At 47.4% G+C, this 27,448-nt stretch overlaps 1 protein-coding gene across 3 annotated transcripts in view; it reads right to left on the reverse strand.

Annotated features, from left to right (window-relative positions):
- Cuedc1 (CUE domain containing 1) overlaps nt 1-27,448 on the reverse strand; it is an 84,681-nt gene that overhangs the window by 35,061 nt on the left and 22,172 nt on the right. Inside the window, exon 1 of one of the 3 annotated variants that reach the window (XM_090351091.1) lies at nt 25,760-25,854. The exons of 1 other annotated variant lie outside the window; for it this stretch is intronic. The gene's annotated coding sequence lies outside the window, so the exon portion shown is untranslated. Of the gene's footprint in view, nt 1-1,736; nt 1,756-25,759; nt 25,855-27,448 lie in introns of those variants that run through there. One more of the 3 variants, XM_090351092.1, reaches the window with a different exon arrangement.

Here is a 27,448-nt window from a genome sequence, read left to right on the forward strand (position 1 = left end):
TGAAGTGCCGCTCTGGCAGCTGAGGAATGCAGGCTCAGGCTGGGGAGCAGAGGCTAGAAGAGGGGGACACTGGCCCAGGGCTGAGCTTCAAAAGAGCAACAGCAGCTGTGGCTGGAGGCCACCCCGCTCCACAGCCAGGACACCATCAGAAATTCCACCCAGAGTGAGAGCCCAGCCAGACAGCAGATGGAACTGTTTAGAGCACCACCTCCCTGCTGCCCCTCCTCTCCTGCCCTGGCCTTGTAGCTGTAAGGCTCCTTTTCCGCAGCCAGGGGCACCCCAGACCAGCGGCTGGCATACCCTCCCCGCAGCATCCCTCGTCCACATCCCCACGTGGGCACTCGCTCAGGAGTCCCGTGCTTAGGGAGATGGGAGCAAACTCCTGTTCTCACTGCTGTGGCTGCAGGGATGGATTCAAACCCAGACCCCCTAAGCCTCTTAGGCCAGTGTTCTTTCCCTCTGTGGATACACATGCTGCACGCTTGTCCCAGGACCACTCTCTCCTCTCCCCCGCCCCTGCAGAAGCCAACCTACAAGCCCCTCCTTTGACCCAGCTGTGGCAGGCCCACAGGAGGCCTAGAATCCCTCCCTGTTCCCCTGCCCCATCTGCGCCAGTAGTGGCACTGTACAAGGCTGACAAGGTCGAGTTGACCTGAACTGCAACAAAACTGACAAAAGCAGTCAGTGGCACACATGGCCGGGTCCTGGCTTCCTTTGGCTGCCTGTAAGCCCAGCTTCTGCAGGGACTGCAGGGCAAAGTGGCAGGACAGCGGGGCCTGGCGGCCCTGGTCCATGGCAACAGGGAAAGAGGCTCCATAACTAGCCTTCTGGGCGTCCCGAGACCTCAGTCTCTACATCTAGAAAGTTCTGTCTGATTACTGAAACCTTTCCAGGTTGTATGGAGGTGCATGGTGAGGATGGATCAAAGCCACAAAGGGACCCCAAACCACCCTGACACCCCTGGTCACTTCACCCTAGTTCCCCAGGGATGCACACTCTCTTTAGCTGCAGAACTACAACTATCTCCCTAAAGTGAAACGCTCAGCAGAAATCATTAAGAGAATTAAGGAAGAATTAGGAACAGGGCTCACATGATAGAGTGCCTGCCTAGGAAGCATGAAGCCCAGAGTTCAAAACCACAGCACTGCCAAAGAAAAGCAGAGGAGGAGGAGGAGGAGGAGGACGAGGACGAGGAGGAGGAGGAAAGAAGAAGAGAGAAGAGAAGAGAAGAGAAGAGAAGAGAAGGAGGAGGAGGCGGAAAAAGAAGAAGAAGAGGAGGAGAAGGAGGAGGAGGAGGAGGAAGAAACTTGCCTTCAACACCCCCATCCTTCCTAGCAATTGTGTGTACTCTTTTCCTGGATGCTTAGCCAAGTCTCTCTCATGTTCCATGTCATTTAATTTCATAATAATGAAGTCCAGTCAATTATTATATTATCTGCTTCCGTTATCCCAACCTTTTTACAGATGGATGACTGGGTCACATTAAAGGCTGTCCAGGACTGGGTCCCATCTAACCATATCTAGTCTTCCAGGGAAGACAGGCTATGCCAAGGCTCTTGGATTTAACCCCGCCATTCAACTCTAAGCCTTTTGTGCTGCCTTTTTCCCCTTTACCAAGCCATTCCCTCATCTGTCAGTCATTCCAACATAAAGCAGGCTGATGCAGCTTGGAAATCTGGACATCGGTTTGAACTCCATCACCGATTAGCCAAAAGACCTCAGTCAAGTCCACTTACTTTCCTTCAGCTTCACATCTGAAAAATGGTAGAGAAGACTAAGCAAGGATTCCATCTACCCTTGACGTGTTTGTCTCTGCTCTGAGCCCCCAGATGGTCCATACTTATCGGAACTGAGTTTCAAGCACTCTTAAAGTCAATGTGTACTGTAGGCACAAAGAGTTCCTACCTGACGGATTTAGAAAAATATGCAGAAATACATTCTCTCTGGCTCCAGGCCCTAGACAAAGGGCTTTTGGGTTACCCGTATCTCCTCCCTCCTTCCCTCCTACCAACTGGGTTCTGTAAATATTGGGCCTGTACACCTGGACTATGTCAACAGCCATCAAACAAAGGTACAGCCAAGCCTCCTCACAAGCCTCAACTTGTGCCCCCCCCCCCCCCCCCCCGTCTGTCTGCAACCATCCTGGGATGGGTGGATAATGAACTCCCTCCCTCTGTGTTTTCATGCGGGGCTGGGCTGGATGCATGGTCCAAGTCTACAAAAAGGCTGCAAGTTTAAGGAGGATGGAGGAGAAATCAGGGAAATAGCATGAAAAACAACCAGCAGTTACTGGAATGATCAAGAGTAAAACCTGATGTATTCAGCTAGTACTCAAATACTGCTCGCTGGTGACAAATGTTATGATCAACTCGTTCTCCTAGGTCTATGAATCCTTGACAGTAGAGCTCAGACCATGATCTCATGCTCAGACCGGCCTTCAGGTACATTCAGATTCACGCCGCCTTTACCTGTGGCAAACCTGTCCTCACCACGTAACAGAGGTCCATGGGAACCAAGGCAGTAGAAACTGCTGACGCGCAGACAGGGTGTCACAACCAGGATGTGACGGGGTCAGGACTCTACTCCAACATTCACACTCCTAACCACTCACCACCCTGCTACCACCACTGACATGGATGAATTTCTGTACCTCAGCCAGGGGCAAAAAGGGGGAGCTGCTCAGAAGGGCTAGCCATCTGGGGTGAGCCTGGCAAAAGTTCTCCCACCAGGTGAGCTGGGTGCTGGGCTGCAGTAGGCAGATCAAGAGTTGGAATATGGAAGAGCAATGGGGAAAGGGGTGCCCCCGCTCAAGACTGATTCGTCCAATTCTGCCATCATAAGTCCCTGTCCCAAATAGGGCCTCCCACAGCTCTGGGCTCTCTTGTGGATTAAGACTGCAGTCAACAAGCAGCAGCCAGGCTGGGGAAAAGAGGCCACGCTTAAAATCATTAATAAACTGGGCCTTTGTTCTTGAGCAAGCACTGTAACATTTCACTTTCAGGAAGGAGCTGGGAGGGTAAGACCAGCTCAGAATTGCCCAACTGAGCAGGGCACCCATAACTCACACCCGTAATCCTAGCTACCCAGGAAGCTAAAATCTGAGGTTTGAGGTTCAAAGCTAGCCCAGACAAAAAAGGCCATGAGACTCTTATTTTCAATTAACCACTAGAAAACCCCAAGTGGTCCTGTAGCTTAAAGTGGCAGAGTGCCAGATTTGAGTGAAAAAGCTCAGTGACAGTGTTCAGATCCTGAGTTCAAGCCCCACAACTAACAAAAACAAACAAACAAAAAACCTGAGCACAGGCTCAACACACACACAGGTCCCTGGTACAAGCTTGCTTGCTACTTCTATAATGCAGGCAAGCAGCCAAGCATGAGAGTGTATGCTTGTCACCCCAGAACTCAAGAGATGGAGGCAGGAAGATCATGAGTTTGAAGCCAGCTTGGATCACATAGTAAATTCGAGGTCAATCTGGACTATACAACAAGCCTATGTGTGAAAACTTAAAAACAAGGGTTAAGGATAGAACTCAGTGGTAGAGTGATTACATAACAAGTACAAGGCTCTGAAAGCAGGAAAAGAAGTTGTAGTTCAAGGAACACGGCACAAAAACTGCTCAAGGCAGTGCAAGGCCCTGGGTTCAAGCCCCAGTACTGGCACAAAAGCCAAAACAAAATAAAACAAACAAAAAATGATTTCCCTTTTCAACCTCACCCACAACAGTCTTTACAGCCAGCCCAGCCGCCCTGGAGACAATCTCTAGGGCAACTAGAGGCTGGAGGCAAAGAACAGTCACCTCTCAGCCCACCAAGAGTGGTGGGAAAGGCTGTGCCGTGAATTATGAATTAGTTAATTCTGCGGGAGGAAGGGAAGGTGACAGCTGGTGGTGGCGAGAGGGAAAGAAGGGACTATGGTTACCAGGGGAGAAAAGCCAGTCACCAAGGAAAAATCTGTTTCTAAAAATGCAATGCAAACAATAATCAAACAGGCTTTGAGCAAGCCCTCTAAGCCCTCAGGCCCAAAACTGTCCCCAGCTGGCAGGGAAAAGCCCTGTCCTCCTTCCCACCCGGAGGGGGGGGGGTACAAGAGGATAAGGGTCTTCTCGCCTCCCTCCCAAGTCTCTTTGGTGCTTAACCCCCAGGCCTTCAAGGAAATTAGGAGGAATGAGACCCTTGTCTTTTGCCGGCTGCAAAGTAAACAGCTCTCCCGGGACTGCCTTCTTAGGGGAGGGGTGGGGGTCTTCCTCCTCTACCCCCCTCTCCCTCCCTTGGCTCTGCTGGGCGGCAGCAAAGCCAGGTGGCAAGGAATGGACTTGTTTAGGGACACTGTCCCCTCCTTGCTCTGGGAAGCCTGGCCTGAGCAGGCAGGCCACCCACCAGGTCCCACTCACCCCCCTCAAGGCGGCTCTGTTTGTAAAGGGCTTTCAGGGACAGGAAGCAATAAACAAGAGTCAAGCAGCCAAGATGCCTAGGCTGGTTGTGCAGTTTATGGGGTTTCCAGGCCTCTGTGTACTCTCCCTCTAGCTGCCTGGGGCTTGGTGGAACAAGGTGCTAGTGAGAAAGAAAGAGTCCTGGCCGCTGGCTTTGCAGGTGGCCTTTGGCCAGATCTACCTGGGTCTTTCCAAGCCTGGGAAGGGACTGTGTACCTTGAAACCCTCATAGGCCAGCTGCTATGGAAAATAGCATTCCCTGCCCCCCAAACTTGTAGAGCCCACTTGCTAATGACTACAAATCTGCAGCACATGCACACCAACACACCAACACCCCCCCCCCACACACACCCCACAACACCATCTGCTGCTTGCTACTCTACCGAGTTACCTGTGGGGTATTCCCAGAGGGGAGGGTGGGCCTGGCTCAGTGCCTACTGGCTAAAGCCAGCTGGGTGGCCCTCCCTCACAGCTTTGCATAGCTGCGTTCTGGGAGTGGGAAGAACTGGGATTGTAGGAAGGTAGCTCTGGGCTGCTGGCTGCCCTTCTACAACGCTGGGTTGGCTCTGCTTTCCCTACACGAGCTGCAATCTGGTGGGATGGGAAGGTACCCACAAGGGCACAGCTATAAATAAAGAGTGGTTGGGGAAACAAAAAAAAGAAGGGGAAATCACCCACTTATCTTTCAATGCCAGGAACCAATAAATTACACTGGGTACTTCCACATGTGACCAGCCATTATTTCTGTCATTTAAAATTAGCCATTTATAAACACTAAGTACATCACTGGCGGGAATGCAAAACAGTCCAGCCACCGTGAAGAAAGTTGGTGATTCCTTGAAAAGTATAACACAAAGTTTCCATGTGTATGTTGGGCAATGGTGCCACATGCCTGTAATCCCAGCTATTCAGGAGGCTGAGATCTGAGGTTCAAAGCCAGACCAGGCAAGAAACACCATGAGACTTTTATCTCCAATAAGCCAGAAGTAGAGTTGTAGCCCAAAGTGGTAGAGCACTAGCCTTGAGCAGAAAAGCTCAGGGACAGTGCTCAAGCCCCATGACAGACCAAAAAAAAAGAATTCCTTTATGGCTTAGACCCAAAAGAACTGAAGTCAGGGAGGGACTCACATAGACACTTGCGTTTCAGTGTTGGTTTACAGCTGCTCCATCTACAATACAACCCTAGCCTCATCATCAAGGGATAAATGGAGAAACAAAATGTACGTAATGTAAATATCTGGAACAATGGGATACTTATTACTCAGCCACAGAAAGGAGTGACATTCTGACATATGCTATACTGTGAATGAACCTTGTAAATGTTAAGTGAACTCATCTAGACCTAAAAGGATACAAATACTGTATGATTCCACTTACATGAGGTACTGTAAATAAGAAAATTCATAAGGACAAAAAGTAGAAGAGTAGAATAGAGGCCTCCAAGGACTAGGGGGAGCAGAATAGGAGGATGGTTTGTTGCTGTTACTTTGCTTTGTTTTTTCCTGTACTGGTATTGGTGCTTGAAGTCAGGGCCTCAAGTTATCACTTAGCTTTTTCATTCATTCATTCATTCATTCAAGGCTGGGGCTGTACCACCTGAGCCACAGTTCTACTTCTTGTTTGCTTTTTAAAAAAAAATAATAATTAATCAGAGCTTAGAGTTGCACGAACTTTCCTGTTTGGCCTGACTTCGAACCACAATCATCAAATCTCAGCCTCCTGAATAGCAAGGAATACAGGTATAAATAAGCCACATTCACTTGGGACTATTGCTTAATTAGCACATTAGAGCATTTTGAAGGGAGGATTATGAAAAAAAATCTGGAAATGAATGGTGATTATAAATGTATGGCAACAGGAAAACACTAACTGCCTCATTTTAAAATGATTTAAATGATGCAGTTAATTACATTAGAAGCACTTCATGATACGCAGAGAGGTACAGAAAGGGGGGAGGAGAGGGAAGGAGAGAGAATGAGAGGGAGATTCATAATTAAGGCAGGATGAGGCAGTGGGTTGCAGAAGTCACTGTAAGCCATGGGCAGAGAGGCAATTCAGAGAGAGTGCACAGGAAATCCTGGCTTACACAGAGGGGTCCCCATCTGCAGGGAATGGGCCCAGACACAATGACACCCCTGTTAATGAAGACTATTCACATAGCTTGCAAAAGAATCACAGATGTCACAAGGATGGCAAAGATGACAGACAGTTGAGAAATAGAGTTTCTGGACATGTGGCGTAGTTGGGTTGATACACCAAGAAATTTAACAGGTGAGCATGCTGGAAAAGAAAGCTTACATCTGAAAGCCTTGGAGGGAGAGGGAGACCCTGGCATGGGGTGAGAACAGGAGTCCACTGTAAAAGACCAAGCAGAGTCTGCTCTAGAGATCATTCTCCCAGACAAAAGTCATCGCTCAACAGACAAGGCTTCTAGACTCTAGATGATGAGAAAGTGGGGGGTGGGGGGAAACAGGGTTGGATAAGAAACCTGACTCATCTGATAAATACAGATGCTTCCCAGCTTACAAAGAGGCTTTCCCAGGAAACCACTGTAAACCAAAAATACCCTTAGTCAGAAATGTATTAAATACATCCACCCTACCAACATCATAGCTTGTTCTAAGAGCCTGCCTTAAATATGCCTCGGCTGAGCGAAGCCATCTAACACAAAGCCTTGTTCTAGAGCAAGAGCGTTGACGGTTCATATTACTCACTGAACTGAAACTGAAAAATAATCGTTATAGTCGACTCTCTAATCATTATAAACTAGAAAAATCAAAAGGAAACCGTTACCAGTCAGTTAAAGGACCATCGACAGGTTGGTATACCTTAAATCTCCTCAACCTATCTTGCTCCAAAATATAAACATATATAAAACAAGATCTTCCCTCTCACCCCACTCAAAGAACACCAAGTCCTTATTAATTGAGGCCAGATCATTGAATCAAAAATAAGAAATGAAATAAAACTGCCAGTGGTGCCAGGTACTGATGGCTCATGCCTGAATCCTAGCTGCTTCAGGGGCTGAGATCTAAAGACTGCATTTTGAAGCCAGTCAGGGCAGGAAGGTCCATCCATGAGACTAACCACCAAAAAAGCTGGAAGTGGATCTGTGGTTCAAGTGGTAGAATCTCACCAGCCTTGAGCACAAAGGTTCAGGGACAGTGCCCAGGCCTTGAGTTCAAGAAAGAGAGAGGGGGGAGGGGAGACCAGCCACTCCAAAGCTCTCCTCCCCATGCCACCGTTGTTTCAGACAATTGCATTTATCATTCAGACTTCCTTCCCCGTTCCTCCTTCCTTCTTCCTCTTCTTTTTTTTTTTCTTGACACTGTGCGTTCAGTCTTGGCCAACTGCTTGTCATTTTTGTGTGGATGCTGATGTGGGGATTTGAGCTGCTGCTTGGCTTTTTCACACTACCACACCTCCAGTGCTGGTTTGGGACTGAATAACTGGGGATTCAAGGCTCACCGAGGGGCCGGGAGTTTGGCCTAGTGATAGAGTGCTTGCCTAGCCTGCATCAAGACCTGGGTTTGGTTCCTTGATGCCACATACATAGAAAAACTCCAGAAGTGATGTTGAGGCTCAAGTGGTAGAGCTCTAGCCTTGAGAAAGTCCAAGGACAGTGCTCAGGTCCTGAGCTCAAGCCCCAGGACTGGCAAAAAAAAAAAAAAAAAAAAAAAAGACTCACTGACTTAACTCTGTGAGTTGAATCCAAACTGTGATTCTCAGAGCTCAGCCTCCTGCATCTGAATATTTCCGATTGTAAGTGTGAGCCATCAACGCTCAGCTTCTTCTGAGCGCTAACACCCTGGGTGCCAGCAGGAAGACTGAGAACAGGGTAAAGACGCTCCATGGCATCCCTAGTTCAAAAGGAGACCGAGTAAAACCTGGGGAAGTCATGGCAGTCTCATGACCGTATTCTCTGTGATGAAGGGTTCACCGCAACTCTGTAACTTCACCCCTGGAATGGCAGAGTCGTGAGTTGCTGTCACAGGAATAGGAGAAACTTGTCTTTGCAAAAGGCCCTCCTGGTGCACCAGGGAGGCCTGGGAATCAGCATTCCCAACCCAGGTGCTCTGGAGGTCAGGGCAGGTCCTGGGTGGGAGGGAGCTTTTCTCTCTATGCCAGGTCTCCCAGAGTTCCAGGTGTCCTATTTCAGGGATTGAGAGACAGCAGAAGGGTGAGACCTGTACTTTCCCCATCTGGCCTCTAGAGGCCCTGCAATAGGCCAATGAAGAGGACATCCCACTGGCTTTATATAGGAGAGACGCTTTATTTAGGAAAGGCTGCAAAAAAAAAAAAAAAAAAAAAAAAAAAGCAAGAGCCCTGGTGAGCCTAACAGTAGCAGGATAAAAATGTACTCCCACTCAAGTGGAGTAACTGAAAATAAACCATCTGCCAGGCACTTGGCAAGGTGCGGGCCCCACAGTCTCTATTTGATTTTCACACCAACCCAATGAGGCAGCTACTATTTTCCTTGTTTTACCAACAGGAAGCTCTGTCATTGTTCTGCTGGGAGGAGAGGAGAAGCCAAGAGGCTGGCCTCAAACACTGGGTGTGTTTAGTCCCGGCTGAAGAGGGATTCAAGTATCTTTGAGTAAAGCATTGAGGATAGATGTTTTGTTTGTTGGCCAGTCCTGGGACTGAGCTTTTGTGCTCAAGGCTAGTGCTCTATCACAAGAGCCACAGTTCTACTTCCAACTTTTTGATAACTAAGTAGAGATAAAAGTTCCAGGGCTGGGAGTTTGGCCTAGTGGTAGAGTGTTTGCCTAGCATGCACGAAGACCCGGGTTTGATTCCTCAGTACCACATACATAGAAAAAAGCCAGAAGTGGGGCTGAGGCTCAAGTGGCAGAGCTCTAGCCTTGAGAAAGTCCAAGGATATGGCTCAGGCCCTGAGCTCAAGCCCAGGACTGGCAAAAAAAAAAAAAAAAAAAAAAAAAAAAGAGTTCCATGGACTTTCCTTACTGGCTTGGAACTGCAATCCTTAAATCTCAGCCTCCTGAGTAGCAAGGATCGTGGGTGTGAGCCACTGGTGCCAGCTGTTTATTTTTCTTAAAGATGGAACAAAGAAAAAGGAGTTTTCGATTAGGTTGCCTAAGAAACTTCCTGACTATAAAAATGGTTGAATTTCAGCCTGTAATCCTAGCTACTCAGGAGGCTGAGATCTGAGGATCACAGTTCAAAGGCAGCCTAGGTATGGAAGGCTCCAATTAACCACCAGAAAACCAGACGTGGGGCTGTGGCTTAAGTGGTAGAGCATTAGCCTTGAGCTGAAGAGTGCAGGGACAGTGCCCAGGCCCAGAGTTCAAGCCCCAAGACCGACAAAAAAAAAAGTAGGGTTGAGTTTCACAGGATAGATGTGTAAAAGCTGCAGTGGCATCAAGTGGCTTTCTGCAGAAAGGAATCTATGGCTTGACTTCTGCAAGCACATCTAACCACGTTCAGACCACTCCTGAAACAGAGCGCCACCTCCAGTTGCAAGGGAAGCTTTTGAACAATGCAAAATCCGAGGTCACACACATCCTTAGCTACACTTAACATCTTAGCGGATGATCAAAGAATAAAGGTAGCAAAACAAAGGGTTTATTGTTACTATTATTATTATTATTGGGCAAGGCTTGTCATTTGCTGACTTAATCAGTGGGGTCACGTGTGATTATGTTCATTCAACTTATTGCCAAAAGCCAACCAAATGGTTGCACCTATTGGTGAGTGAAGTTCCCCAAGCCACAGAGATGACAGGCAGGCAAGTAGAAAGCTGCCGGGCCCCTTTCTGTCCGCCCCCCTCTGAAACACAGAAGTCCCTCAGAACATACAGATCTGCTGTGGTCCCTAGCTGTGGTGGCTTGTGATGTGGCCTGAAACAGGGCTCCCCCACAGGCTGTCATTAGCCAGAGAGGGCCGAGCACCCTGGGGGAAGCAAGAAGCTGTATTATAATCGAGCCGCTCAGTCTACAGAGAGGTGCTAGTTTTGTGAGCTTTATTTCTAATTGGCAACTCCCGGGTTTGACGCAAACACAGAATGTGCCATTGATCATAGAACAATCAAAGGACACACACTGCAGCGTTTACCCAGAGGTGGGTTTTCCTTCAAATAAAAGGAGTTCCCATCACCATTGCAACGTCTCAAGAGAAGCAGAGGCCTGGAAACCAGGTCAAAGGCCTCACCCTCAAGCTTGTGCTGAAGAAGCACAGCTAGTGCCAGCTCACTGACCCCCTGCCCAGGGATACACACCAGATGGCCAGCAGCTTGCCTCTGAGAATACAGTGGGGTCTGAGGGCCTCACGAGGCAGAAGCAAGAACCATGCAGGCCAGGCCAGGTCAGGAGCCACACCACAGGGGGTCAAGCCCCTCCTCCCAGGTCAAAGGTCTTTTGGCAGTTCTGGCTATAAACCCACCTCCTCCTTTGATCCCAAAGAAGGGAGGCGGTGGGGAGCAGGGATTTGCCCAAAGCAAAGGCAACACAAAGGCTGCACCTGTTTCCATGGAGACAGGATAGGGGAAAGCAAAGGAACAAAACCCAGGGAGAAACACAAACCTGTCACCACCTTCCCGACCAGCGTGTGATGGATGTCAACAGGCAGAACCCCGCCAGGAAGACAGCACAAGGATGAAGGGTAATCAGCAGATCTAGAAGCCGGGTCGGGAGCCCTTTCCGTTGGGCAGAGAGGAGGCTGGCTGTCTAGCCTCCCTTGGCCCTCAGGCCTACAAACTGGCCTGCAGGGCTTGACTCGATAGAAAAACCCTGAATGTCAATCACAACCCTGAACAGAACTCCAAAATGAGGGATTATTCATTTCACAAAGGGATTCTTTCTTGACAAAGATTCCTGGAGACATGACTACCCCAGGGAGGGCTGAAGTTTTCTACCTCTGGAGGCCGAGGTGAGGCCCAAAGAGTAAGAAAAGTCAATGCGGAAAGGATGGAGATGAGATTCTGCTAAGCCTACAAAGAAACTGAGGTGTGGTGGGCAGCCTGGAAACAAGTGAGCAGAGGGCCTGAGGCCATGTCATAGGAAGGACACAGACATCAAACAAGTGTCCCACACTTGTGTCCACACTTAGGTGGCCACAGGTCCCCCCTGAGATCCCAAGAAGGTAAGTGACCTGAAATACCCCCGAGTGGAGGGCAGACGATGCACTGTGTTCTGCAGATGGCAGGGGCTCAAGGGCAGTCATAAGAGCAGCTTGGCTTGCTCTTGCCACTGATCAGGTGACACATATTAAGTACCTCTTCACACAGGGTGCCATTCTGGGAAAGGGGCAGAGCCAGGCACCACCACACTGCCCTTGGAGAGTGGTTTGGGAACACCTCTGCACCCGCTCATTGCCTGACTAATTGTACAGAGAACACAAGCCAAGAAGGGCAGCAGAGATACTTACCAAGCCAGCCACTCAGGAACTATTGTCTCCTCCATCTTTCGGACCACCCCAAAAGGGAGAAACCATTCTCTGCCCCCATCCCAGTGACTAACAGGGAGAAAGGCACAGATGAGCTAAGTAACTTGCCTGAGGCCGTTCAAGTAGCAAGTGGCAAAAACTGGCTTCACACCACACACCTGCCCAACTTCAAAGCCCGAGGACCACAGGGCCAAACACCGGCCACATCAGACTGTGTAGCACACAGAGATGGAGGATGAGACAGCCCAAGTGACATGCTCAGAGGCAGAGAATGGGCGGAAGACGCCGATGCGTTTTGCTCGGGATGCCTTCCCTGGTAGAGTATGCGAACTACTGCCCTGTTCTTCGGGACACAGAGGCATCATTCCAGGGTACACACCCCCTCCTCCGCTCCCAGCTAATCCTTCCTGGAAAGAGCAGGAGAGAGGGGGTTACAGAACAAAGCCCCGGGCAGTGTCTGCAAGACATCCAGGTCAATCAGCTCCCCATCAGGCTTTATTGGGGAACCCTGGGGGAGCCTGGCAGCTTCCAGGGGTGCCCAGACATGGATGACCACCAGGAAATCAATCATTTTCAACACTTTTGAGCACCAGCTGGCTCTGATGACTGCCTTCGCAGTTCTCTAACCACTTCCAAAACAAGGGCCCATCCCAGGGCCCCAACCTTACTTCATTCCCTGCCCTGGGAGGTGAAAGCCACCAAAGAGACAGCCAGAGCCTGCCATAGGTGGCTTACACCTTGAATCCTTGCTACTCAAGAGGCTGAGATAGGAAGATAGCTTGGTTCAATGACAGTTGGACCAGACAAATCTAAGGGACTCTTATTTCCAATTAATCAGAAAAAAAGCCACAATTAGAGATATGGCTCAAGTGCTAGTGAGACTGTACAGTCCCTAAATTCAATCTTCGGTATTGGTGCGCACACGCACACATGCACGCACACACACACACACACACACACACAATCAATCAATCAATCAATCAGAGAATGTTGCTCTCCTAGGAGAAATCTCAAGAAGCCAAAGAGCTGCCTTATGGCCTCGTGACTGAGGAAGAGCCTGGCTTCTATTTTATCTAGCCAACTGCTAAGGATTAAACTTAGAAAGCAGGCAGGCTGACACCAGGACACCCGCTTAACACTGTGTGTGTGTGTGTGTGTGTGTGTGTGTGTGTGTGTTATTCATGTTTGAACTAAGAGCCTAATGCTTGTTACACTGATATTCTACCTCTCCAGATATGCGGCCAGCCCTGCTTTTTCCTGGGAATTTTTGGAGATGGAGTCTAGTAAACTTGTCTATTCAGACCAGCCTCCAGACCTGAGCCTCCTGAGTAGCCAGGATGATAGGCATGAGCCCCTGGCAGCTGGCAAAACATTTTGTGAGCACCACTGACTCATTGGTGCCTGTCATCCTCCACAGGGCGGAGATCTGAGGACCACAGTTTGAAACCAGCCTAGGCAGGAAAGTCTGTGAAGAGTCTTATCTCCAATTATCCAACAACAACAACAGCAACAACAACAACAAAAAAAGCCGGAGTGGTAAGGCCCAAATGGTAGAGCACCAGCCTTGAGCAAAAAAAGCTAAGCAACAGTGCCTAGACCCTGAGTTCTATCCCAGTACTGTCACCCCCCAAAAAAATAAATAAAGAGAAAAAAAGGAGCCCAATATTTTTCTGACCCAAAGTATGGCTATTTGACTGTTCTGACCCCAAACTCCAGTTGTGCCAATTAGGAATTATGGTAGACATTTTTCATCAGTGTCTGGACCAGACCTGCAGGTCCAAGTCTTTGACAAAAATATGGTTCAAGCAAGTATATAACATAATAAGACTGGAAACAGTCCAACAGAAGTTATGATAAATATATCTAGTACATATTTATTTGTATCTAAATATATTTATATGTAAACACATATATTTATCATAGTCTTTATATTCATCATAACTTTCTATGTATGTTCATTAAAAATATGTGATTTTTTTTTCCAAAATGATTTTGACAAAGTTTGAAGACTTGTTTTACTTCCCTGAAACTCAAAGGCTCTGGTTTCCACCCACGTAGAGAACCACAGAGCATAGACTCAGGTTATCAAGCTACAGTCTCTACAACAAACAACAGACACTCACTCCTGCTGCTTCCTTTTTTTTTTGCCAGTCCTGGGCCTAAGCACTGTCCTTGGGCTTTCTCAAGGCTAAAGATCTACCACTTGAGCCACAACACCACTTCTGGCTTTTTTCTATGTATGTGGAACCTCAGTTTCCCCAGAAGTACTTAAGCAAACTGCCACATACAGTATATGCAACATCTTGATGATGATGATGACAACGGCAACAACGACAAAAACATTCACTGAACAGCAGAGGTGTGCAGCAGGACAGATAGCCCCAAATAGTAACCAACCAGCAAGTGTTTTCTGTTTGTGTTGGACCATTTTATGCTGACTTTGTACAACTCCAGCTATACTCCCAGCTACCTGTCTCTAGATAATATTAATAATGAATATTGATTGAGTACATACTGTGTGCCAGGCACTGGACTAAGTGCTTTGCGGGCCCTAGCTCATTTTGTCTTCACAGCAGCCCCACGGGTCAGGTGTCATCCCTACCCCTGATGCACAGTTACAGAAAGCTGGCTTAGCTCACCGGGCTAGCAACTAAGGGCCCAGTGGCTGATTCCACAGCCCAAGTTCCTCCATAGCCCCCACTCATAGAATGGCTTGCAGTCTCAATAATTAGCAAAGCAGGATCTATTCCAAACCTACTGGATCAGAACCCAAATTAGAGCAAAATCTATGAAGGATCTGTATTACAACCAGTCTGAGACTGGATGCTCTGACCACCAGCCCGCCTGGGTTAACCATCCTGGTTTAATCCTGTTGAAGGTACTATTAGAATCCTTGCTCTCTCCATGCTCACATACACAGCTGGCAATTTAAGTGAGTAGGGCGGTTAGGCGTATAATGATCCATCAGTAACAGGCAAAATGTGGTTTTTAAAGAGGTCTAGGAAGACCCACCTCAACTGCCATCAGTGGTTTCCTCCGAGGAGTACAGGGTGTGGTAGAGGTGTCAAAGGGGACTTTATATTATTTTTAATGGCTATTTTTACTTTTATTTTATTAATTTTACGTTTATGTGGTAGCATGGAATCGAACCCAGGGCCTGCTAGGCAAGCATTCTACTATGAAGCCACATTTCCTGCCCCAATATATTATTTGAAATTTGTAATAAAAAGGATGTGGCTGTGTCTTGGTCATATAATTAAAAAGAAAAGAGGGTTTGAAAATACAAGTCCACATCACTAGAAATTGGCTGTATTTTATGAGTTCATCTACCTAGGGCTGTCGACAACTTCTAGCCTCAGATCTTGGAAGGCCAAGGTAGACAAGACCAAGTCTTAGTGAAAATGAGGAGAGCTGTGCTCAGAGCCAGAAGCCTCACATTCAAGCTCAATCAATGGCCCTCATTTGCTATGGACCTCAATTCTCCCATCTGTAGGCCTGTTTCCACTCAGTTATAAAAGAGGGGCAACCTATCCCTCTTTATCAGCCTAGAAGGGTGTATATGGGATCAACAATGCAGTGAAATGCACGAAAAGCCCTTGTGCAAGCTGCCACTCAACGCCAGGGCCAAGCATTCTTAAAAAGAAATTAAAAAAACGTTTATCCTAACTCATTCCAGTCCCTAACACAGAAGCTGGTCCATGACTTTATAAGGAAGATAATGCCAGAGTAACCTGCGTATGGAGTCCGTGGAAGCCTCAGGCTGCTTTTCTCAAATCCTTATTTGAACTTAGATGTTAGGTTTGAGCCAGGCCCAGGGGCTCACGCCTGTAATCCTAGCTACTCAGGAGGCTAAGATCGGAGGACCGAGGTTCAAAGCCAGCCTGGTCACTAACAGTCCCTCAGACTCTTAATCTCCAGTTAACCACTAAATGGGAAGTGGCCCTGAAGGGCAGGAGTAGGGCAGTTGCTTTTAGCTGAAGAGCTCAGGGACAACGCCCAGGCCAGAGTTCAGGCCCCATGATCCACAAAATAATAATAATAATAATAATAATAGCCTTGAAGTGGGTGACGATGGCTCGTGTCCATAATCATAGCTACTCAGAAGAATGGGATATGAGGATCACAATTCTAAGGCAGCCCAGAGAAGAAAATTATGTAAGACGCCATTTCCAATGAACCAGCAAAAATACTAGATTGGAGGTGTAAGTGGTAGACCCCCAGCAGTGAACAAAGCCAAGAGAGAGCACAAAACCCAGGGTTCAAGTCCTGGTATCAGCACAAAAGAGAACAAATCAACAATGAGTTAGGTTTGGACCTGGGTGGGGTGGGAGCGTGGCTCACTCACTTTCTTTTCTTTCTTTCTTTCTTTTTTTCTTTCTTTCTTTCTTTCTTTCTTCCTTCCTTCCTTCCTTCCTTTCTTTCTTTTTTTTTGTCCTTGGTGGTAGGGCTTGAACTGTGGGGTCTGGGCATTGTCCCTGAGCTCTTCAGCTCATGGCTTCCACCCTACCCCTTGAGCTACAGCACCACTTATGGTTTTCTAGTGGTTAATTGGAGATAAGAGTCTCACAGACTTTAGTGATGGGGCTGGCTTTGAACCTTGATCCTCAGATCTCAGCCTCCTGAGTAGCTAGGATTATAGGTGCAAGCCACTGTGCCCAGAGCATTTATTTATTTATTTATTTTACTTATTTATTTTCCTTCCTTCCTTCCCCCCCCTCCTTCCCTCCCTCCCTGCCCCCTCACCCTCTCTCTCTTTCTTCCTTTTCTTTTTCCTCAGTCCTGGGGCTTGAACTCAGGACCTGGGCACTGTCCCTGAGCTTCTTTTGCTCAAGGCTAGCACTCTACCACTTGGGCCACAGCACCACTTCCAGCTTTTTCTGTGTATGTGGTCCTGAGGAATGGAACCCAGGGCTTCATGTATGTTAAGCAAGCACTCCAGCACTAAGCCACATTCCCAGCCATGTGGCTCATTTTCTCTGTATTTCTTGCTAGTCTCTGTGGGCTCGGGGGTTCTCAAGGGGTTATGTCTCAGGGTTCTGTATGTGTCCTATTTGAGTGCAATGGCTACATGGCTCTCTGTGACTCCTGACCAGATGGGCCACTGTTTCAGCATCATTCTCCTAGCTGTCCTAAAGAGCCAGAGACTTACACGGGGCCTGTGGTTTAGCTCACTCTGGTCTATGCATCATTTCCCATGTCTCATCTTTCTTTGTTATTTCTTTTGTTGATTCTATTGGAGTTTGAACTCAGGACCTTATCCTTACTAGGCAAGTGCTCTACCTGGAAGAGCCATACCCACAACCGCTCCCACCTCCTTTTTTTCTCTTTATTTTTCAGATAAGTTCTCATGCTTTTGTCTAACATTGGGTCTCAGACTACAATCCTCCGACCTTCGGCCTCCCACCGAGCTAGGATTACAGGTAGGTAGGTATCTATACCTCAGTCTGATGTTTGTTTTTTACTGAGCTGAAGGGGCCACATTAACTTTTTGCTCAGCGTGGCCTTGAACTGCAACCCTCCCTATATCTGTTTTGGGGGGAGCTAGGATTCTAGGTGTGAGTTCATCTTACAACTTAGAATTAGCGAGAACAGAGAATTTCCTCTAATCATATAAACAGACTTGCTTGAATCCATAGGGTTAGTTTACAGTTGATTTGAGTAGGTTCTCTGGCTCGAAAGTCTATGTTTTCTACACAACCTGTGAAAGACTTCCTTTCCTTCAGACTTCTTGGTCATTTGTTTGCAGCTTGTCAGTCACTGACCTGGAACCACCATCTCCTTCGTTTGAGGAAACTAAAGCCACTGTACTTTTCTTGAAATCCAATGCTAAAATGACATAGACTGAAAGTGCCAAGGCAACTGAGCCAGAAAAGAATCGCAGGCTATATTTTCCCGAGGAGAATGAGACTTGTCTAACCCATTAGCCATTAGCGTGTCAGTTACAGTAAACAATCCCAGAGTTCACCATTCCAGCCCCACTACTTATAAGGCCTTCAACGCTGTGGTTCACTTCCCTGAGCCTCAGCCTTCTTCCTCCCGAAGACAGACAGCACAGCTCCTTCACGCTTAAAACAAATAAATAAAATAACAGATGAAGATAAAGCTCTAGGTATATAGTAGGTGCTCCACAAACTACAAGCGCCCTCATTCAGACCCTCAGCCCAAAGACAGGGATCTTAACCAATTCTCCTGTCTAACACACGTGAACTACCTGGAGGAACTGTTTTTCCTCTCAGTTGTTTGTTGTTTGTGTGTGTGTGTGTGTGTGAGAGAGAGAGAGAGAGAGAGAGAGAGAGAGAGAGATACTGAGTCTTGCAAGGAATCCCAGGCTGGCCTCAAACTCACCATCCAGCTTAGCCTCTGAATTGCTGGAATTACAGGCATGTACCACCAGGACTGGATTTTTATCTCTTTTGAATACCAATGTCTAGCAGGGGGATTCTGATTCATTGGTCTGGGGGGATAGGTCCTGGGAAACAAATATAGATAGACAGATAGATAGTAGATAGAAAGATAGATAGATAGATAGATAGATAGATAGATAGATAGATAGATAGATTAGAGAGAGAGAATTTCTTCCTGGCTGGCACACAATTGCTCAAGCCATGCCTCCTGTCCATAAACCAGTATATATTTTCAAACAGCTCTCTAGGTGATACTAACGGGCACTGGGGCTGAGAACTGCAATCTAAATCAGTGCTTCTCAGTCTTTCATATTCATAGGCATTTTCCTAGGGACCTTCCCAGAATGCAAGTCTGACTCAGTAGTGTGGGACCCAAAGTTCTGCATTTCTAACTAGTGTGCAGGTAATACCAATGCCGCCCAGCCCATGGCCCCAGAAAGAACAGTATCCTGAATACCAGGTGGTGGGCAGATGGCTGGAGAGGATTCTTCTCCCTTGTATGGTCAACCAGGCCAGCTCTGGCTGGATAGGGGCTGGAAACAGTCAACAATATAATCTCAGATTGGACCACAGTGACCCAGAGCTAACACTTGTCCCCAGATGACCTCTCCTTGGCTTCCTGTTGGCTACTGGGCTAAAAGTGTGGTCATGGACTTTCAGCAACAAAGGAATGGTGACTCCACCCCCCTTTTGCATTCGTGTAGAGTCGCTTTCTCAAGATGGGTAAGGGAGAAAGAAGTCTGAAGGAAAGGGCCTGATCACTTTCACTCGGGTGAGCAAGCTGTAGGAACTCAGGGCTGGACTTGGCATGATGCCCCAGCCACAAGGGACTGGAAGCAACAGAAGCTCTAGAGGGCTAACCAGGTTCCTCTGGTCAGCCAGGCAGGAAAGTTTCCTGCCTGGAGCTGGTTTGGTAAAAGACACAGTAAAAGGCTCTGCAGAAACATGAGCAGGGAGGGCTGGGGAGGAGAGGGGGACAGTTATACCCCTGTGCCTTCAAGGCTGGTATATTTTGTGACCCTGATCTGACTGAACAACTATTATGTGCCAGCAAGTTTTACAGAAGCACTTCTACTTGATTGTCCTATCAATATTGTACGTCAGGTTATTTCTGCTTTTCATTGGACATACAAGGAAAGAATCTCAAGAGCTAAGTGACAAGAATATTTAACATAGGACAGAGACAGGACTGAAGGTAGGTCTTTCTGATTCTTCCTATTCCTTCATATTACTACTCAAAACATTTTTTTCTTTTGTGGAAGTGGGGTTTAGGGTTTGAACTCAGAGCTTTATCCTTTTAGGTAGCCAGTCTACTATTTGAGCCATGCTCTCAGTCCTCAAAAGTCTTCAATTACCCAATGACTTAATTTTCCCTTCTAAGGAGGCAGAGAAGAAAGGGAAAAGTGTACATAAATCAATAGAACTGGAAGTGACTTTGGGTCTAGAGGAACAAAGGATAATATTCATTGTAATTATTATCTATCATTATCTTCAACAAGTGAAATTAAAGGATACTGAGAGAAAAAGCAGGTGTCTATCTAATGCTCAGGACAGCTAAGCAAGACCCAAGCTCTCAGCAATGGCTATAAGCCCAGTCCTTCTTCAGAAGTAAAAAGCACCTGAAGACTCCAGGGAAAATACCCAAGAGTCTTTGGGAGAGGAGCCAAGCAAGGGACTAAGGCATGTTAAGAACAGCTCAAGGAAGGAGACGAAGTAAGTCAGAGTAGCTGACCACCAGGCCAGGGCTAAGGTTGGAAGTGAGACTCAACCAGTGTGTTGCCAGGCCCAAGAACCAATTTAAACCTGTGTTCCCTCATCCCACCACAAAGACATCTCCCAGAGCAGTCAGATGCCACTCAAATGGGTGTCCCACTGTGTTCCATTAAGGTCTCAGACCTGTACCTTAGCCAAGTTCCTCCTCCTAGCACTATGGCAAAAGGAGCCTTGGCAGAGGCCCCAGCCCTGGATTAATATTATACCTGTAGAACCCAACAAATACCTCCTGACCTTCCTTCATGCTCCATAAAGTTCTGAGACTTAAAATAAAGGCAAGTGAGGGAGGGGTGATACTAAGCAATGATGTAGACAAAACATATCCAGAAATACACCATTTCATCTTAAATATAGCCTGGAGTATGACATGAAAAAGCTAGACTCAGGGCCACGAGTTTAGCCTAGTGGTAGAGTGCTCGCTCAGCGTGCAGGAAGACCTGGGTTCGATTCCTCAGTACCACATACATAGAAAAAAGCCAGAAGTGGTGCTGTGGCTCAAGAGGTAGAGCTCGAGCCTTGAGAAAGTCCAAGGACAGTGCCCAGGCCCTGAGTTCAAGGCCCATGACTAGCAAAAAAGGAAAAAGGCAAAGAAAAAGCTAGACTCAGAGCACATACTCAGTGAGATCTCAACTGTTTGTTTTTTTTTTAATGGGCACATTTCAAAAAAGAAAACCAAGCCTGGTACCAGTGGCTTATGCGTAAAATCCTTCCTAGTCAGGAGGCTGAGATCTGAGGATCCTGGTTTGAGGTCAGCCCAAGCAGGATAGTCTGTGAGACACTTACGTCCCATTAACCACCAGAAAACTAGAAGTGGCACTGTGGCTCAAAGTGGCAGAGAGCAGCGAGGGCTAGCCTTGAGTGAGAAAGACGGGATGGTACTTCCAGAAACCAGTAAATCCTAAACAAATGGAAGGCGTCATTATAAATTGGAAGCATTCCCCCCTCCCTTCCAGGACAATACGCAAATCAGAAGCAAAACAGCTAAGGGCATCCGTGGCTCTCCCACCCCCCCAGCGAGCATCAGGCATACACCAGAAACAAGGTTGGATGGAGCTGCTTCAGGAACAGAGGAAATGGGCTGGGAGGCTGCTACCCACAGGGCCAGGAAAGGAAGGAAGAAAACCAGCGAGCGGGGGACGAAGTAAGGAGGTGAGAGCCCCATGTCCCTGGGAATGAGGCAGAGATGAAAGGGCCACGCAGCTGCGGGGAACAGGCCGTGAGAACAGACCACGACTGTTCCTCCACAGCCAGCCAGGACGCACAGGGCCCTGGCTCTGCTGCTTTGTGCCTTAATGTAATTAAGAGCCTGGTGGGGGCTGGGCTGGGAATCCTCTAACTCCTGCCCTTCTCACAGCACCAAGGAGGAGAGAGGGTGAGTGGCTATGAGGATGTGGGAATGGACAGGCAGCAAGGAGCAGCCAGAGAGACTTTTCCTCCTCTTTTGCACTGACCCCAAAGTCCCTCACAAGCTGGCCACGGCCCTGACCCCACTTCACACTACCTCTAATTGCTGGGGCCTAAGAGCATAAATACAACAACAAAAAAGGTTAGAGTTAAGGCAAGAACAAATGTCCCTTTCCTCCTGCCCAGCCTCACCACTGCCCTCGCCCCAACACACTCTGGGGTGAGACATCAAAGAAGTTCCTCAAGCCGCCATCTCCACATCTGGAGCCCAAAACGACAATAGCTAATATAACAAATCGCTGGCCCGGAGCAATAGTTAAAAGGACTCTGGGAGCTTCCTTCCAAAGGTCCCTGACCTTTCCCCCAAACCCTCAAGATCTCAGGCAGGTGAAGAGATCCACTCCCCCAACCCACCCAAAGGACCGCCAACCACTTGTCACTCTGCAAAGAATGGTAGCACTGGTTCTTTCTACCAAAGGTAGATACTATACAGGCTAAAACAACAATTCATGCAACATAATGTTTTGCAAACCTTATTTCATGTAACCATTCAGTTACCACAAGACAGGAGGTACAATTGGGTTTTTTAATGGTAATGTTATTATAAAGGTGTCATACAGTAGAGTTACAGTTATGTAGGTCAGGTTGAGTACATTTCTTTTTGGTAAATGTTGCCTCTTCCCTGACTCTTTCCCAGTTCCCCCCCTCCCCAAATTGGATAGTTCATTTTCAACACGATGTGCAGGGAGAACCACTGCTGAGTTTGTTCATCCTATCCCTCGGTTTCTGTGCCCCCTTTACCTTCCCAAAGAGAGATAAACAGGGCCAGCAGTTTGGCCTAGTGGCAGAGTGTTTGCCTAGCATGCACAAAGACCGGGGTTTGATTCCTTGGTACCACATACTTAGAAAAAGCCAGAAGTGGTGCTGAGGCTCAAGTGGTAGAGCTCTAGCCTTGAGAAAGTCCAAGGACAGTGCTCAGGCCCTGAGCTCAAGCCCAGGACTGGCAAAAAAAAAAAACTAAAAAAAAAAAACAAAGAGATAAACAAACCAACAAGACAAAACCAAACCAAACCAAAACAAAAACAACAAAGAAATAAAAATTGTTTCTACTTCCTGGAGTCCATTTGGTAAATATTATTTTCTGTGATCAGAGACACATAGGCATTGTGCCTTTGAGTTTTTCCCCTAAGAGTATCCTCCTTTGCTGTCACTATGTGTAGATGCCTAGAGTTCTCTAGAATTTATCATGTCCTGCATGCGAGAGAAAACATGTGCTATTTGTCTCTGAGTTTGGCTTCCCTCACTTTGCAGGATTTGTTCTAGACTATCCATTTCCCTGCAAATGACATACTAATATTCTTTCTAATGGCCATGTAAAATTCCATGGTCTACAGGTATCACACTTTTTGGATCCACTCATCTGTTGTGGGGCATTTGGCTGTTTCCATCACTCGGCTATTGTTCATAGTGTGGCAATGAACATATATATAAACATGTATGAACATGGGTGTACAGGAGGTACCTTTTTTTTTTCAGTTGATTGTGTAGTCTGTGAACTCAAGGCCTGGGCACTGCCCCTGAGCTCTTTTTGTTCACAGGTAGTGCTCTACCACTTTAAGCCACAGCTCCACTTCTGAGGAAGTACCATTTTTATCCTCATGTTAAAAATGGGGAACTTGTGGCTTAGTATGGATAAATAACTGTACCCAAGACAGACAAGCCAGAAAGCAGCAGAGGAAGGATTACAGACCCTGGCACCCAGACATTCTCAACCCTGTGCATTGAATCCCTGTTCTCTGTTGAGGGGCTCTCAGACATGCACTGTATAGCAGAAACCAGACACATGGAACTTGTGACCTGGAAGCAAATTCTTAGCCACAGATCTGTGAGGCCTGTGACACCCCTACAGAACTAAACAAGCAATTTCACACATCTGAATGTGCATCCACTTTGACTTTTTTTCCCCCCAGTACTGAGATTTGAACTCAGGTCCTTGTGCTTGCTAGGCTGCTGCCATAACACTTGAGTCATGCCTCCAGTTCTACCTTTTGCTGGTTATTTTGGAAATGGGGGGGGGGTTTAAACTTTTTCTGCCCAGCCTGGCCTTGAATCACTCTAGCCTTCAGCCTCTTGAGTAGCTAGGATTACAGGGATTATAGGCAAGAGCTTGGCTGTCTCCAGTTTTTAGAGTATATTATTTAAGGGAGTTTAGAACCAGAAAAAAAAAAGAAAAGAAAAGGTTAAAAAACAAAGAACTAATGCCTTGCTAAGTTGATTCTAGAACACATGTTGTCTTTAATTTTTTTTGGCATTAGTGGGGATTGAACTGAATAGCTACCATTCAGTCATACCACAGTCCTTTTCCATTTATTTAGTTTAGTTTTGTTTGTTTATTTGTTTGGTTTTTTTTTTCTTTTGCCAGTCACGGGGCTTGAATTCAGGGCCTGGGCACTGTCCTTGGACACTTTTTTCTCAAGGCTAGTGGTCTGCCACTGAGCCACAGTACCATTTCTGGCTTCTTCTGAGTACGTGGTACCGAGGAATTGAACCCAGGGCTTCATGCATGTGAGGCAAGCTCTCCACCACTAGGCCACGCCCCTGGCTCCATTTTTTTTGTTTTGTTTTGTTTTCAGATAGGATGACATACTTGCCAAGAGTCACCATCTATCTTAATCCTCTTATCTCTGCCTCCCAAGTAGCTGGGATTACAGGCACAAACTACCATAACCACCCTAGAACATATCTTCAGACTTAACGCCGGCTCTACACAGGATGGGGAGAAGGAAAGGTTAACAGATGGGTCCTGTGGAATTAAAGGATTTCCTACAGGATTTATTACTTCAAAACAAGTTCCAACATTGTCCCAGTTTTGATTATGGGTTTTGCTTGGATCTACATAGAGAAAAGTATCATTCCCAGAAACTCCACACAGAATTAGGAGAAAGAGAGAAGTTCCTGTGCTAAATTAATTCGCTACCATTTTAAAGACTAGGGTGTGTCTAAATACAAAAATGTTCCTGAACAGACGCCAAGGTCCTCACTTCCGATGCTCCAAGACAGTAAACAATAACAATGATGCTGCCTGCTGCACTTGACACCCAATTATCAAACGTGAATTCTATGCAGCAGAGGCTTTATTCTTGCCAATTTAGACACCATAAAATTAAGGATCGGACAGGCTAACCAACTGCCCAAGAATACACAGCAAATACATGGCAGAGCCAGGACTCAAGCCTGGATCTAGTTGACCGCAAAGACAGAGCACGAGAGCCAACGCCAGTAAAAGCAAATCCACAAGCCACCATACATAGCTAATGAAGAGTCCTCGGCGAAAAATTAAAAAGCACAGCAAGGAAAGCAGGAAAGATTTTTAGAAACTTTTCTAAGCAAGTTGGCATTAGCATGACACGCAGGCATGTGATCTGGGGACTCGCCTCTGAATCGGTAGAGAACAGTTCAGATGTTGTTAGACTTGTCCAGACTGCAGGCCCATTGTTCCATGAGCAAATGGAAACAATACATAAATGTTTAAAAACCTGTCTTTCCACTCAGATAGTCTGGGAAGCACTGTTTTTCATAGGAGATGAGATGGTCTGAAACATCCCCCCAAGCAGCCCTTCGCCTGCAAAGTCTCCTCAGACTCTAAAGTACACACAAACCACCCTGGTCCAATGGAAATGACTCAGAAGTGTTTGGGGCTTGTAACTCTCTCTCTCAAAACTCCCCCTATTTCTCTCTCTCTGCCTAATCCCTCTTTTCTTTTCTTTCTTTGTATGTGTGTGCCCATCCTGACTCTTGAACTCAGGGCTTGGGCACAGTCCATGAACCTTTTTTGCACAAGGCTAACACTACCACTTGAGCTATAACTTCACTTCCAGCTGTTTGATAAAGAGACCCAGGGCATGGCCTAGTGGTAGAGAGCTTACTTAGCATGTATGAAGCCCTAGGTTCGATTCCTCAGAACCACATACTCAGAAAAAGCCAGTAGTCGTTCTGTGGCTCAAGTGGTAGAGCACCCTGAAAAAGCTCAAGGACAGTGTCCAGCCCCTGAGTTGAGTCCCAGGACTGGGGAGGGGGTTGGGGGGGAAGATAAGAGATTCAGCCTGGGCTGGCTTTGAACTGCAATCCTGAGTAGCTAGGGTTACAAGTGTGGGCCACAGGCACTTGGTGAGTCTCCATTTCTAACCAGAGGATGGCCTTGCTGCTGGTCTAGGACCTGACTTTGAAGAGCCTGGCTCTACCCGCACAAGTCTACCACAGCCCATCGGGCCAATGCTAGGAACCCCATCTGGCGAAGCGTCACTACTCACACTGCTGTGCCAGGGCGGAAGGCACAGAGCTTACCTCAAAGACAGACCTTGCAAAACACCTTCCCCTCAGTCCAGCCGGATCCTGGGACACACCGGGCCTTCTTTCCTAAGTTCCAGAAACAGCAGCTCTTTCTGTCCCGGGGACTTAACAGAAGATAGAAAAGCAGCTTGAGAGCATTTACAATCAGTCAGAGGAATATCAGCCATTACCATACCTCCATGACTTACGAGGAGACTGACTACTCCTCACTCTGCTCATGCCACATTGCAGCTGGGCCTCAGACTATGTTCTGAAGAACACACACACACACACACACACACACACACACACACACACACACACACATTTATATAGCTCTTCTTAACTTCTGAAAACATGCCAGGTACCCATGGCTCAAACCTGTAATCCTGGCAACTCAGGAGGCTGAGATCTGAGGATCAGAGTCCAAAGCCAGCTGGGCAGGAAAGTTTGGGAGTCTTATTTAATTAATCACCAGGAAACCAAAAGTGGAGGCATGGCTCAAAGTGGCAGAGCACTAGCTTTGAGCAGAAAAGCTTAGGGACAGCACCCAGGTCCTGAGTTCAAGCCCCATGGCCGACACACACACACACAGAGAAAGAAAAAAAGAAAGAAAGAAAGAGAAAAGAGGATTTCACATCCACTGTGAGAACTAAGAAGCTGGGAGCTGGAAGCCTCCGAGAAAGGGACACTTTGAGTTCAACCCTGACCGGTGAAAACTGCCTCCATGGCCGCTTCTACAGCCAGAACTCCAAATACCAATAGTCTCCACTCGCTTAGGTTACCTTCACAGCACCGACTGTGTTCCCTAGAAATTAATGATAGCACAGACCTCCCTCCGGTGACCACCTTCAGGCTCTCACTCAGTTTACAGCACAGGGAATGAAGGACTTACTGAGCGGGCCATCTGTAGTCAGTTTCAGCTTTCCCATTCCACTGGGAAGATTCACCCATTTATTCCCAAGCATAGGTGGGGCAAGTGCAGGGGCCAGACACTGCCAGGCAGCATTCCATGGCCGTCTCTGCCTCCTCCCTCAGAAGATGGAGGGGTAAAGGACATTAATTAAGCTCCTGGAGTCAGGAGAAAGGGAGTTCCAGGGCAGGAGCTGCCCACTTGAAGAACGTCAGCTAGCAGGAGAGCAGGCATGTGGAACGGATGGTACTGGGGCACCTACCCTGAACTCCCCGGGTTACTGACACTCAAAGCAGACACAGGAGAGGGGTCAGCAGTGACAGTCGATGAGGTCTGGGACTCATCTAGATCTCATGTGGCTTCCATGAAACCCCGAGCCTCTTTCCTCTGTGCAAAAATCAAACCACTTATTCCTGCCCCAAAGCTTACTGAGCTTATCACACAGCCCCACTCCACTTCTCCCCACAACCACATCCTTCCCGTTCTTCAAATCCCACTGGAAACACATCTCCACATGCTAAGCCCAGACACTACAGCAGGGGCTTTTTTTTTTCTTCTCTTTTTTCTCTCCCCCCGCCCCCACCTTTTCTTGTCAGTTCTGGGCTTGAACTCAGAGCCTGGGTACTGTCTCTGAGCTCTTCTGCTCAAAGCTAGCACTCTACCACTTTGAGCCACAGCTCTACTGCTCTACTTCCAGTTTCCTAGTAGTTAATTAGAGCCAAGTGCCTCCTAGACTTTCCTGCCTGGGCTGGCTTCAACCCATGATCTTCAGATCTCAGCCTCCTGAGTAG

The sequence above is a fragment of the Megascapheus bottae genome, chromosome 17 (genome assembly GCF_031878675.1).
Source record: "Megascapheus bottae isolate mThoBot1 chromosome 17, mThoBot2.hap1, whole genome shotgun sequence".
NCBI classification, from domain to species: domain Eukaryota; kingdom Metazoa; phylum Chordata; class Mammalia; order Rodentia; family Geomyidae; genus Megascapheus; species Megascapheus bottae.